Genomic DNA, 15,620 nt, shown 5'->3' with positions numbered 1-15,620 from the left:
GGTTGCCATTTCCTACTCCAGGGGATCTTTCCAACCCAGGGATCAAATCCAGGTCTGTTGCATCTCCTGCATTGGCAGGCAGATTCTTTACTGTAGCGCCACTTGAGAAGTCCTGGGATGTATTAACTCTGACCCTTTGATAGATCCACATTTGTTAATTTCATCGTTTCAAATTCCTGATTTTTTATTTCAAATTTTTCATTATTTCAGTTTGTTAAAGTGGAGTGAGGTTAGATTGTTTAAACAATAGTGTAAAGTTAATTCTAGTCAGGCATTGTAATATTTAGGCAAGTAAGGGAAACTCAAGTTGCTAGGAATAGAGTGTTTATTACTGTCAGTGCTTCTTAAACTATGCTCCATTGTCCATCATACCAAGTGTTCTGTTCACCAAAATAAAACAATGATGATTCTTTAAAAAAAAAACTATCGTATATATTTCATAAATTACTTATTTTTCACTTTTTGTTAAATCTTGGCAGTTATTCCTTTCCAGTAGAGTCAAAAAGTATTTATTCCTTTTTTTTTCTTCCTATCACAATTATTTGATGTCAAGTTGGATTTTCAACATTTGGAATATGTGTATTTTAGAAATGTAACTGATTCTCCACACCACTGTAAGTCTAATTAACATATTCACAAAGTGTGAATTAGACTGTTCACCAGGAATCAAAATCAAGATATATTTTGATATTTCAGACACTTTGAGAGGTACTTGCATCTTCCAAATTTAGTTAAAGCATTTAGCCTGTGGTTGCTTACAGTATTTTAATAAACTACTGGGTATTATTTTGCAAATAGATCACAGAGTTAGCATTTTTCGCTTATGATATATGTGAATTTGACTCTCAAGTTTCCTTTGTTTCAAGGACACTTCAGTGAACACCTTGAAGATATAGACAATTTAAAATGAAGCTCTTCCCATAAAAAGAGAAGCTCTGAATGGACAAATCTCAATGCCATTTCAGAGTTACCAGCAATGAAAGGGGATATACTGAAGGCCTTTCCCTGTCTTTCAGTAGTGAAGAGAGCTGTAGGTTGGTTTACACCCTGACTGCTTCATTTACAATTCAATTAGGATGAATGTCACTGGAGGCAAATACTGTGAACAGCATTTCTAGATTCATTTTTAAAGATGCCTACCACATAATGCAGCTTCAGTTTCAGGAGTTAGGTTCCTATGGAATTATAGGTAGGCTAGGGAGAATTATAATCCCTTCTAATTATTAAAATGCATGCGTGAAGTACTTCAAATCAGATTATTCATCACTCCTGAAATGCTGACAAAATGCTTAAGGGTCTACTTCTTTACTAAGGCGAAACCAAAAAAGTCGCTATTCTTTAAGGTTCGGGGTAATACTGTGCCTTGGTAGGTCAATTTTTAACTGCCAGTGCTTATTATCTGTAGACAAAATCATGCATTAGTTACTGTGCTTATGCAGCATGGTGTTTTGTATGTAAACATGAAGTTACATCAGAGAGAGAAAACACACTGCTAAGATGTTAAAGCTATTAGATAGCATGCTCTTAATATTACTTTTATAAACATCATTATTCTGAAGACTGTATCACTCCCTGAAAATTCTATTCATTCTTAAGGTTACCAATTCTGAGATAGTCACACTTGCAAAATAATAGCTATTGTTTGAAATTTATATATCCAATTTATTATTTAGTGAAATAATATATCTACTACTAATACATCCATATTGTATTAATGTTAGCTGATTGTATAATGCACTTTCTTACAGTAGCATATACTGGTAAAACATATAGTAGACATTGTAAAAGCATTTGGTGGCACAGTTTTGATAGAATCAGAATTTCTCTGAACTTCCCTTAGCCTTTAGTCTGACATTACAAATTATAATCAGTGGAACGTCACTGATTTTCCTGAAATATATTGTGAATGTTCTGAAAGTTAGACTTTTAACAAATATTTCAAAATATGTTTGCATGTTAAATGTATACTAGAAATAATTGAAAAATTAAACAGTATCAAATTAGTTTATTTATCAAAAAACTTCCATTTTTCAAATCGGAAATGAAGTTGGAGTGATTCCAGCAACTCTAGATCTTTCTAATATCATTCCTCACCAAAGCTCAGATCACCTTTAAATGAAATGCTTATAAAAAACACTAAAGTGCTCTTAGTAATTTTCAAGCAGTATGTACAACATTGCCCAGAATTTGAACTCTTCCAGATTTCATTTCCAATAAATTTGAACTGCTTTGTATAATGAAGAGTAATTTAAAATTATTGAAGTGCTCCCAGAGTAAAGTACCCATAAAAATGTAAAGCCTTTCAGGATTTTAATCACTATGCACACTTTAGAATCATTTCAACACATAAAATGCTTTGATTTTTAGTTTCCATTGCTTTAATTTGAAAGTATGAAAAATGCCAAACCAAAATAGCATTTATAATCAATGAAAATTGTAATTAACCTGAATTTCAAAATTGATATAAAGAGTTGAATATGGGAAATATAGCTATTATTGATAGGGGGAAAATTAGCAACCATTATAACAATTATCTATAATACTAATTTAAATACCCTTGTCAGACAAGATTGAATTAACTATTATAGTATGTTTCTATAATGTACCAATAGTTTACTTTTTCTATTTTATACATTCTGTGTCCGAGTGGAAAATTGATGGTGACTGCTTATAGATATCCAAAAGTGTTGCTGTTAAGATTTGAAAGCAATCAGAATTGATTTAAGATTGTAAAAAAATCTTATTCAATTACATTTAAAAATCTTCAAAGAATGACCAATGAGGACTATAAAGCTATTTAAAAATGTTGGATACCAGAAAACTCCTATTTTGATCCTAACACAGGTAATATTTTATTGTTTTAGCTAAAAAATTAAAATATTGCATATATGATGAAGTAGAATTGGTTGATAGTACAAACAAAAAATTAGAATATTGCATATATGATGAGGTAGAATTCATAGAGTTGATAGTACAAACAATTAAAAGTGATAAAATTCTGATGTTAAAGGAGGCAAATAAATAACATGCTTCTGTATGTGGGCAAGGGGGTTTATAATACTAGATCTGAGAATTAAATAGACTTATAAATGTATTTAAGGGGAAGCTAAAATCAGTTATTCCTCAGGAACTGGTGCTTTCCCAATGGGTCTGAGAGAAAAGCAGAATATATGGCCTTTCAGGACTTTCTAGCTTCAGTAAAAGGAGGAAAAAGATTTGTATTTTTTGTGAAGAATTCTTTTCCAACTAATCAATGAATTAAAATTAACCCACACATTTTCTGGACAAAATAAAGTTAAGAGTGTATAGATGATGAAATGTTATACTACTAAGGAAACATCAGTAATGGGATATGAGCATTCGTCCTTACTATGAGAGAATATATCAATGTAGAGCAACCTATAAATATGAATTTATCTCCATAAAAATAATAGGTCAATGTAAATTATTGTAAAGAAATGTGAATAATGTAAATAAATGCCAGGAAGTCCAATGTAATATTTAAAGGTGAAATATTAAGTTATATATAAAATACCTCCGTTATCATTAATTATGGCAAAAGGTAAATTATATAAAATAAAATAAAATATAAAAATTTGGAAAGTCTGATAAAAATAATTTAGGTGGCACAATTTTATCTTATGAAAAGAAAATAAATCAAATTATTGACTAAAATATCAGAAAATTTAAAACTAAAGTAAATCCACTAAATATTATTATTATAAAAAATTCAGTCTTTTCTTATACCAGCAACGTGTTTAGAGAATATTTGGTAAAAACCATCTGTTTATCAATTGTGACAAATATAAAAAAACATTTTCTTTTAAAAGGGGTTTATTAGATAAGACTAAAGTGTGATCAGTCAAGTCTGACTCTTTGCAACCCCATGGACTGTAGTGAGCCAGGCTCCACTGTCCATGGGATATCCTGGCAAGAATACTGGAGTGAGTTGTTGTTTCCTACTCCAGGGAATCTTTCTGACCTAGGGATCGAACCCAAGTCTCTTGCATCTCCTGCATTGATAGGCGGATTCTTTACCAATGCAGATACCATTAGATAAACATGTACCTGAATCAAACCTAATTAGCTTTGTTTTTATGTATATATTTATGTAAATATAGAATATGTCAAGCCTGTATCTAAATAAAATCTGTATCTGTCTTCTTCAAATGAAATCTAAGTAAACTGAACCTGTCAATTAAAAAAAGCTAACTTTTTATTGTGTGAAATTCTGATTACATGAAGTATCAAGAAGGGGACTTAACAACTTTATTTGAATTTTTTGTAAATCTTATTAATGAAGACAAAGTTTCTCCCTGAAATTTTGGTTACTCTTTAGCAGGGAAAGCCCTCTGTATTTCATGCATCATTCTAATTTCAATTATAAATTCTACAATTTAAAAAATAATGAACTAAAAACAAAAGTATCAAAGAATGTTGGAATGTAAGCAAGTTTGTCTTATTTTAAAGGTTGGTCAGAATTTGGAGAAGCAACTGTCATGACCATGATTTTTTACTATTTTTCTTTCCTGTCCTGTTTCTCCCCCACTCATGGAGTGGTGGAATATAGACAGCTATCACTCAGCATAGAAATTCTGCTGACCAAAAATACTAGCAAAGGACATTTGATGAACCATAGTAGAAAATGAGATTCCAGATGGAGCTAGGAAGAAGATTCTCTGATTCTGTTTATAAACTTGCACAAATCTTAACATAATCCCTGAAACATGTATTTTCATGATACAGCTAAACAAACATAAAACACTTAGAGAAAGTTAACTTAGATTTGAACTACTAGCTGCAAAAACAAGACAGAACTTGAAGTAATTGGTTGACACTAGCTAGGCTGATTGCTGAAACAAATACATCAACATTTTCTAGATGACTATAAAGAATATGTGTGTATACAATATGACATTAAATAGAATATATCACAGATATGACTTGACATTAAAAGATTTAGAAAAACATGACTGATTCTCAAGGGAAAATATAATTTTGAGCTATTAAACCTGTGAAGACCCACAGACTGGAATCATTGAAGACTTTAATGCAGGTATTTAACTATGCTTCATCATGTAAAGGAAAACACACTTGAGTTGAATGAAAAAAAATAATATAACTGAGATATAAAAATGGTACAAAAGAACCAGATAAAAGTTTAAAAAGTAGAAAATACAGTATCTGAAATTAAAATTTCAACTAATTAACATAATAACCATAGGCAGATGACAGTGGAAAGAAACCCTGAACCTGAAGATAGATCAATAGAAATTATCCATGAAAAAAAATTGAGAATAAACTGAAATTTTCAGGAAGAAAAATAAGTGTCTCAGAAACCTGTGGGTCAGTATTAAAAAGTTTAACATATGTGTAATCTGAGTACATTCAGAAAACGAAGATCATGGCATCCAGTCCCACCACTTCATAGGAAATAGATGGGGAAACAGGGAAAACAGTGTCAGACTTTATTTTTCTGGGCTCCAAAATCACTACAGATGGTGACTGCAGCCATGAAATGAAAAGACGCTTACTCCTTGGAAGGAAAGTTATGACCAACCTAGATAGCATATTCAAAAGCAGAGACATTACTTTTCCAACAAAGGTCCGTCTAGTCAAGGCTATGATTTTTTCCTGTGGTCATGTATGGATGTGAGAGTTGGACTGTGAAGAAGGCTGAGCACCTAAGAACTGATGCTTTTGAAGTGTGGTGTTGGAGAAGACTCTTGAGAGTCCCTTGGACTGCAAGGAGATCCAACCAGTCCATTCTGAAGGAGATCAGCCCTGGGATTTCTTTGGAAGGAATGATGCCAAGGCTGAAACTCCAGTACTTTGGCCACCTCATGCGAAGAGTTGACTCGTTGGAAAAGACTCTGATGCTGGGAGGGATTGGGGGCAGGAGGAGAAGGGGACGACAGAGGATGAGATGGCTGGATGGCATCGCTGACTCGATGGACGTGAGTCTGAGTGAACTCCGGGAGTTGGTGATGGACAGGGAGGCCTGGCGTGCTGCGATTCATGGGTTTGCAAAGAGTCGGACACAACTGAGCCACTGATCTGATCTGATATGAGTACCAGATGGGAAGACCAGGACATATTTTTAAAAATAATTTATAAAAATATCCAAATGTAGTGAATGGCATACATTTATAACTTCAAACATCTCAGAAAATTTCAAGTGGATGAGTACCAAGAAAACCATGTTAATATTCATAAAATCAAAATGCTGAAAGACAAATAAAAATCTTTAAAGCAAATAGATAAAAATGAAAATGATATATAAAGGCAATTTACCTGGCAGCTCAGAAGCCATAAGACTAGTAGATAGTGAAGTATCATCTTCAAAGTTTGGATGGAGAAGGAAAAAGAAAAAGAGAAGAAACTCGCTTTGAGAGAAAGTATATGTCAAACAACAAGTTAGCATATGCGACTTAGAGTGGATATACTAAGTTCAGGAAAAAGAAAGACTTCAGTAAAAATTATTACCAGAGATAAAAAGTATTATTTCATAGTGATAAAAGGGAAAATTCATCAAAAAAGCAAAAGTGATCAATTATGTACCAAATAATGAATATTAATAACTGATGCTGAAGCTCGAATACTTTGGCCACCTGATGTGAAGAACTGAATCATTGGAAAAGACCCTGATGCTGGGAAAGATTGAGAGCAGGAAGAGAAGGGGATGACAGAGCATGAAATGGTAGGATGGCATTATCTAATTGACGGACATGAGTTTGAGCAGGCTCCGGGAGTTGGCAATGGCCAGGGAAGCCTGGCATGCTGCAGTCCATGGGGTCACAAAGAGTAGGACATGACTGAGTGACTGAACTGAATAACAAAGTCAATAATAAAAACAGTAAATAAATAAAAGACATATACCTGAACAATCCCTTGTTTTAATTTATATTTTTGGAACAATGCCTCTGAAGACTACAGAATACACATTCTTTTCAAGTGCATATGTATCTTTACCAAGATAGACCATTCACTGAACCAAAAATCTAGTCTTGATAAATTTAAAGGGATTTAAAGTATATGCTCTAGCCACAAAGAAATATAATTAGAAGTCAGTAATCTAGGAAAACCCCAAATATCTGGAAATTAAGGAAGTTACTTATAAATTATTTCTCAGTTAAAGAGTAAATTTCTAAATGCAAACTCCATGAAATTAGAGTTTGGTGTACACATTGCTTTGTCTCCAGCAAGGACAAAAATGTCCGGCATACAGTAAGCACTCAACAGTTATTTCCACAAGAAATGTCAAAGAGGAGAGGGACAGAAAATGATTAAGTAATAAATCACCTTCTTTTGAGAAATAAATGCAGAATGGGTTGTCATAAAGGATGCAACAAAATGTGGCATGCGTTAGGATCTCAATAGTCATTGGTCTCTCCCTGAGGAGAGAGACAGTCTTCTGTTCAGGTCAGTTCAGGTCAGTCGCTCAGTTGTGTCCGACTCTTTGTGACCCCAAGAATTGCAGCATGCCAGGCCTCCCTGTCCATCACCAACTCCCGGAGTTCACCCAGACTCACATCCATCAAGTCAGTGATGCCATCCAGCCATCTCATCCTCTGTCATCTCCTTCTCCTCCTGCCCCCAATCCCTCCCAGCATAGGGTCTTTTCCAATGAGTCAACAATTCGTATGAGGTGGCCAAAGTATTTGAGTTTCAGCCTCAGCATCAGTCCTTCCAATGAACGCCCAGGACTGGTCTCCTTTAGGATGTACTGGTTGGATCTTCTTGCAGTCCAAGGGACTTGCAAGAGTCTTCTCCAACACCACACTTCAAAAGCATCAATTCTTCAGCGCTCAGCTTTCTTCACAGTCCAACTCTCACATCCATACATGACTACTGGAAAAACCATGGCCTTGACTAGACGGACCTTTGTTGGCAAAGTAATGTTTCTGCTTTTGAATATGCTATCTAGGTTGGTCATAACTTTCCTTCCAAGGAGTAAGCATCTTTTAATTTCATGGCTGCAATCACCATCTGCAGTGATTTTGGAGCCCAAAAATACATACCTATGAAAAGCAGTACTTACAGTCTTGAAATTAAGCTCTGTTACTGACTGTACAAATCAGCATTTTCTAAAATTTCTGATTTGTTAGCTTCATAACATGTAAAACTTAGTGAATATAAAGCATAAGATTTATTTTTGAGGTGCTTAATCTAAATGATATGTGTTAAAAATGCTCAGTAAAGTGACTGGACAAAAGCAAAGAAATCAACAAATAATGTGACTGTAAGAAAAACATTTTTATGCCAGAATGGTTAGGTTTTTGATCCCTAACATCAAAATTTGTGAGAATGTGTAAATTTTATAACCTTACTTTGGCATCTCCTATATATTTAATTTCCTTAAAAGAAAAGTTTAAAACAAGTAATTATTTCCTTCCTATGGAGGAATTTAGAAATGGTCCCTAGAGAAAGAATAATATATTATTCATATTCTTATGATTCGTTAGATTAACAAAGGTTCTAGAAAAAAAGTAATCTAATTTAGAAAATAAATGCAATCTAGTGATATAATAAGTTTTCATAGAATAATATTTTTAACAATTATGAAATTATATGCAGTGAACAAAGCATATACTTTTTTCCTTTAAGAATGGAAATGCTATTGCTAAGAAATAAGAATAAAGAGGTCTGGACTTTGTTTTTGAAATAACGCAGAAGTCACAGATACAGAGAATAGAATGGTGGTTACCAGGGATGTGAAGTGGAGGAATTGTGGAGATGTTGTCTAAGGGTACAAACTTGAAACTATTCGATAAATAAGTTCTGGGGATCCAATGCATAGCATAGCAATTGTATTTATCAGTATGGTATTATAAACTTCAAAGTTTTTAAGAGATTACATCTTAATTGTTTTCATCACAAAAAAAGAAGCTGTTATGTGACTTGATAGAGGTGTTAGCTAACACTGTAGTGATAATCACATTGCAGTATGAGTTCAGTTCAGTCACTCAGTCGTGTCTGACTCTTTGTGACCCCATGAATTGTAGCACGCCAGGCCTCCGTGTCCATCACCAACTCCCAGACTTCACCCGAACCCATGCCCATCAAGTCGGTGATGCCATGCAGCAATCTCATCCTCTGTCATCCCCTTCTCCTCCTGCCCCCAATCCCTCCCAGCATTAGGGTCTTTTCCAGTGAGTCAACTCTTCGCATGAGGTGGCCAAAGTACTGGAGTTTCAGCTTTTAGCATCATTCCTTCTAAAGAACACCCAGGACTGGTCTCCGTTAGGATGGACTGGTTGCATGTTCTTGCAGTCCATGGGACTCTCAAGAGTCTTCTCCAACACCACAGTTCAAAAGCATCAGTTCTTTGGTGCTCAGGTTTCTTCACCATCCAACTCTAACATCCATACATGACCACTGGAAAAACCATAGCCTTGACTAGATGGAACTTTGTTGGCAAAGTAATGTCTCTGCTTTTAAATACTCTAAGTTGGTCATAACTTTCCTTCCAAGGAGTAAGCGTCTTTTAATTTCATGGCTGCAGTCACCATCTGCAGTGATTTTGGAGCCCAAAAAATTAAAGTCTGACAGTGTTTCCACTGTTTCCCCATCTATTTCCCATGAAGTGATGGGACCAGGTGCCATGATCTTCGTTTTCTGAATGTTGAGGTTTAAGCCAACTCTTTCACTCTCCTCCTTCACTTTTATCAAGAGGCTTTTTAGTTCCTCTTCACTTTCTGCCATAAGGGTAGTGTCCTCTTCATATCTGAGGTTATTGATATATAAATGTATAAAATCAGCAAGTTGTATACTTTAAATTTATACAATGTTACATGGCAACTATGTTTCATTTTAAAAGATTTTGTTATTGGCTAAAATTCAGTGAGCAATTTTCTTAGGTTTGTAGCATTTATAACATAAGGTTATAGAGAAGGGGGCAACAGAGGAGGAGATGGTTGGATAGCATCATCGACTTAATGGACATGAGTTTGAGCAAACTCTGGGAGATAGTGGAGGACAGGGAAGCTTGGTGTGTTGCAGTCCATGAGGTCGCAAAGAGTTGGACACGACTGGGCTACTGAACAACAGTGATAAATAAGGTCTGATATCCAACCACAAAGAAGAAAAGAATTTAACTTCTTATATTTCATTTTATGATTCATAATCTAAGCTTAATTTTGAAGGGTCTAAAGTTCACTAGGGCCTCCATTGTGGCTCATTGTCAAAGAATTCATCTGCAATTCAGGAATCACATGTTCTATCCCTGGGTCTGGAAGATCCCCTGGAGAAGGAAATGGCAACTCACTCCAGTATTCTTGACTGGGAAATCCCAAGGTAGGAGCCTGACGAGCTACAGTCTATAGTCTATGGGTTCCAAAGAGTCATACACAACTTATCAACTAAGAAACAATAAAAGTTCACTAAGGTCATGCAGATATAAAATTGTGTATACAGTACACAACTTTTCAGGAAGCTTGAGGAGAAGACATAAGGATATTTTATGTAGATTAATCTGAAGTAGTAGTATGAAGTCTGGCACAGAATGCTTATCTTCAGGGAAAAAAGATTCACTTTCAAAAATACAACAAAAATTAGAGGTTGCTGGTGTGCCCAGTAGACTGCAAAGAACACAGAGGTTATTATCTAACTGCAGGCAGGTTTCATCTTTTATAAACTCGCATTTTCTTTCTCTTCTTATTAAGCAGAATAAGAATATGTGAAAACAACAGTGTGGACAGGGATAAACACTGTCTTATGCTTATCTTACTGATTTTAAAGTAGATATTTTGAAGGTACTTTAAAGATTGATATTTGTCCCCCTATAACTGATTCGGAATAGACTTCCAATGATGTCAGTGATATAAATCTACAAAATATTAATAAACTGTAAGAAAACATGGCCTAAAGATCCTTAAAATTGTGTTGTGATTTATTTAGTAAGATATTAAACAGTTCTGCCCATCACTCTAAGAGTCTATTGGAGAAAATAGAAAATACACTAACATGAAGTCATTTGTAAAGTATTGTGGGAGTGGATTATATGCATAATTCAGTCTAGAAAAACCAACAACTTTTACTCAGATGCTAGTAGAAGGAAGTAAAGGGAGATATTGGTCAAAGGAAGAGCATAAGGTAAGGAATGAAACCCGAAGCAATTATTGAGCTAGGTAAAATGCAATTACACTTCAGTTACATAAGTATGGGAAGGGGAGAGCAAGGAGTGATGCTATAAAGCCATGAGGTAAGAGAGTGCAAGAAAAAAATAGGCTCTAGTGGATGCCCTTGAAAAATTTTTTTTTTTTTTCCTGAGGGCAATCGGGAAGAGCTGAAAGAATGTAAGGGCGGAAAGAATGCAATGATTTGTGTTTTGCAGAAAAGACGGTCAGTGAAACGGAGAATAGAGTGAAGTAGTAGTAAAACTTAAAATACAAAGATTAGGAAGATTAGCCGAATTTCATCAGTGATTATAAGAACCATGGAAAAATGGAAATTAATATTATAAATCTAATCTGTTATTTAGAAAAATAAATGTTTCTAATTCAACAAGTGAAAGAACCACAGAAATGGAGTTAAAAATGATTAACAATATGTATTCAGTAGAATTCCTTGACTGAACATATAGCAACTTAAGGAAAAGGAAAAACTTGAGTAGTGCTGTAAGAATTCTTGCTGGTAGACTAGGAGGATGGAAATAAGTAATATAAGAAATCACTGGAAACAGTTTTTGTGTATGTCATGAAGGAAAATACCATTAAAAACAAATTGTATTTAAATACTTGTGATCAATGTATGGAAAAATATCTTTATGCAACTGGAATATTGTTGCTTGGTGGAACAGTCTGGACTGAACAAAAAGGCTTTGGAATGATATGTTATCTTCAGTTCAGTTCAGTTCAGTTCAGTCACTCAGCCGTGTCCGACTCTTTGCAACCCCATGAATTGCAGCACGCCAGGCCTCCCTGTCCATCACCAACTCCCGGAGTTCACTCAGACTCACGTCCATCGAGTCAGCGATGCCATCCAGCCATCTCATCCTCTGTCATCCGCTTCTCCTCCTGCCCCCAATCCCTCCCAGCATCAGAGTCTTTTCCAATGAATCAACTCTTCACATGAAGTGGCCAAAGTACTGGAGTTTCAGCTTTAGCATCATTCCTTCCAAAGAAATCCCAGGGCTGATCTCCTTCAGAATGGACTGGTTGGATCGCCTTGCAGTCCAAGGGACTCTCAAGAGTCTTCTCCAACACCACACTTCAAAAGCATCAATTCTTCGGCACTCAGCCTTCTTCACAGTCCAACTCTCACATCCATACATGACCACAGGAAAAACCATAGCCTTGACTAGATGGACCTTTGTTGGAAAAGTAATGTCTCTGCTTTTGAATATGCTATCTAGGTTGGTCATAACTTTCCTTCCAAGGAGTAAGCGTCTTTTAATTTCATGGCTGCAGTCACCATCTGCAGTGATTTTGGAGCCCAAAAAATTAAAGTCTGACAGTGTTTCCACTGTTTCCCCATCTATTTCCCATGAAGCGATGGGACCAAATGCCATGATCCTCGTTTTCTGAATGTGGAGCTTTAAGCCAACTTTTTCATTCTCCACTTTCACTTTCATCAAGAGGCTTTTGAGTTCCTCTTCACTTTCTGCCATAAGGGTGGTGTCATCTGCATATCTGAGGTTATTGATATTTCTCCCAGCAATCTTGATTCCAGCTTGTGCTTCTTCCACCCCAGCATTTCTCATGATGTACTCTGCATATAAGTTAAATAAGCAGGGTGACAATATACAGCCTTGATGAACTCCTTTTCCTATTTGGAACCAGTCTGTTGTTCCATGTCCAGTTCTAACTGTTACTTCCTGACCTGCATACAGATTTCTCAAGAGGCAGGTCAGGTGGTCTGGTATTCCCATCTCTTTCAGAATTTTCCCCAGTTTATTGTGATCCACACAGTCAAAGGCTTTGACATAGTCAATAAAGCAGAAATAGATGTTTTTTCTGGAACTCTCTTGCTTTTTCCATGATCCAACAGATGTTGGCAATTTGGTCTCTAGTTCCTCTGCCTTTTCTAAACCAGCTTGAACATCAGGAAGTTCACGGTTCACATATTGCTGAAGCCTGGCTTGGAGAATTTTGAGCATTACTTTACTAGAGTGTGAGATGAGTGCAATTGTGCGATAGTTTGAGCATTCTTTACATTGCCTTTCTTTGGGATTGGAATGAAAACTGACCTTTTCCAGTCCTGTGGCCACTGCTGAGTTTTCCAAATTGGCTGGCATATTGAGTGCAGCACTTTCACAGCACCGTCTTTAACTAGGTTAATATAGACAAATATTCTTGTTCAATTTAAAAATTATAAATTGAGATAATTTACTCATTAGAAGATAAGTAATTTTATTTTCTTACACAAAAAATGTCGGGGAAGGCAATGGCCACCCACTCCAATACTCTTGCCTAGAAAATCCCATGGATGGAGGGGCCTGGTAGGCTTCAGTCCATGGGGTCTTGATTTGGACATGACTGAGTGACTTCACTTTCACTTTGCACTTTCATGCATTGGAGAAGGAAATGGCAACCCACTCCAGTGTTCTTGCCTGGAGAATCCCAGGGACGGCGGAGTCTGGTCGGCTGCCGTCTATGGGGTCGCACAGAGTTGGACACGACTTACGTGACTTAGCAGCAGCAGCACACAGAAAATGTAGTGATGTATGTTTGTATACACATATATGTGTTTGAGGCTTCCCTGGTGGCTCAGTGGGAAAGAATCCATTTGCAGTGCTGGGAGACCTGGGTTCAATCCCTGATTTGGGAAGATCCCCTGGAGGAGGGCACAGCAACCCACTCCAGTATTCTTGCCTGGAGTGCCCCATTGACAGAGGAGCCTGGCAGGCTACTGTCCATGCGGTCACAAAGAGTCAGACTTGACTGAAATGACTTAGCATAGATATATGTGCATGTGTGATGTTATTTTTAAAAAATTGCTTATTTTTTTACTTATGTCTCTATTGCTATTCTGTGTTACTTTACTCACCAAAACCTATTTCTTTAACAATATATAGGGACTCTTTCACAGGCACTTTACCTTATAATTTACTAAACTTCAGAGCCAGATAAGTTTGTCTCAAAAAAGCAATTATAATTCTGCCATTTTTCCTTCATATAATCCTTTGCTTTTCCCATGTTCTTTTCATATCCAAAGTAAAGTTCCTTGTAATGCACTCAGGGTTTGTCATAATTTGTGCCCTCACTTCATATGTGACCTTCTTTTATGACACTTCTCCAAATGCTAACTTCACTCGAGCAATGGTAATTCATTACATGATTTTACTTTGTCCTGTTCCTTCACTTCTACGTATTTTCACAGGCCCATGCCTAGTCACATTCTATCTAGTTAGTGACAACTTAACTTACAATGCTGTTTAAGATTTACTTTAATGTCATTATTTTCTTTGCATATTCCATGCATTTTTGGCATGGCTGCCAATCCTTTTTGCTTCCAGAAATTTAAAAATATGTCTTTTTTAAAATAGGAAGAAGAGAGAATGAGAAAGAAGGAGAAAGAAGAGCAAGAGAAGGAGATGAAAGTAAAAGAGGAAAGATCTGACTCTGAATTATATTGTTCATATTCAGATATGGCTTCATACTGGGATACAATAATATATATTAGTTAATGAATTATTTTTTAAAGTGATTTGATTTATAAATTTATTCTTGAGCATTTAAATAGCATTACATTTACATAGCCTTTGCACATAGATATGGGCCAGATTATATTTTATTGAAGTCTGAAGCATGAAAGATATTTACTTCCTTCTTATTTTAACCTAGCAAAGACTATTCCACAGAATTTTTTATTATAGTATTTGTTTTATTCATCTCTCATACCAACTGGAATTATATTTATTGAAAGTTGAATGTTAGAATCATCTTTATGGTTGCAGTTATGAGGAACCAGAGAGCCTCTTGGTGAGAGTGAAAAGGAGAGTGAAAAAGTTGGCTTAAAGCTTAATATTGAAAAAACAAAGATCATGGCATCCAGTCCTATTGCTTCATGACAAATAGATGGGGAAAAAATGGAAACAGTTACAGATTTTATTTTCTTGGGCTCCAAAATCACTGCAGACGGTGACTGCAGCCATGGAATTAAAAGACACTTGCTCCTTGGAAGAAAAGCTATGACCAACCTAGACAGAACATTAAAAAGCAGAGACATTACCTTGCTGACAAAGGTCTGTCTAGTCAAAGCTATGGTTTTTCCAGTAGTCATGTATGGATGTGAGAGTTGGACCATAAAGAAAGTTGAGTGCCGAAGAATTGATTCCTTTGAACTGTGGTATTGGAGAAACTCTTGCAAATTCCTTAGACTGCAAGGATATCAAACCAGTCAATCCTAAAGAAAATAAACTCTAAGTATTCGTTGGAAGGACTGATGCTGAAACTCCAATACTTTGGCCACCTGATGCAAAGAGCCCACTCATTGGAAAAGACACTGATACTGAGAAAGCTGAGAAAGATTGAGGACAAGAGGAGAAGGGGGAGACAGAGAATGAGATGATTGGATGGCATGCCTGTCTCAATGCACATGAATCTTAGCAAACTCCGGGAGATAGTGAAGGACAAGGAAGCCTGGCGTGCTGCAGTCCATGGGGTCTAAATTGTCAG

The sequence above is a fragment of the Bubalus bubalis genome, chromosome 19 (genome assembly GCF_019923935.1).
Source record: "Bubalus bubalis isolate 160015118507 breed Murrah chromosome 19, NDDB_SH_1, whole genome shotgun sequence".
In the NCBI taxonomy this organism is placed as follows: Eukaryota; Metazoa; Chordata; class Mammalia; order Artiodactyla; family Bovidae; genus Bubalus; species Bubalus bubalis.
The sequence above is the reverse complement of the archived record's forward strand: the minus strand, read 5'-3'. Positions refer to the sequence as shown.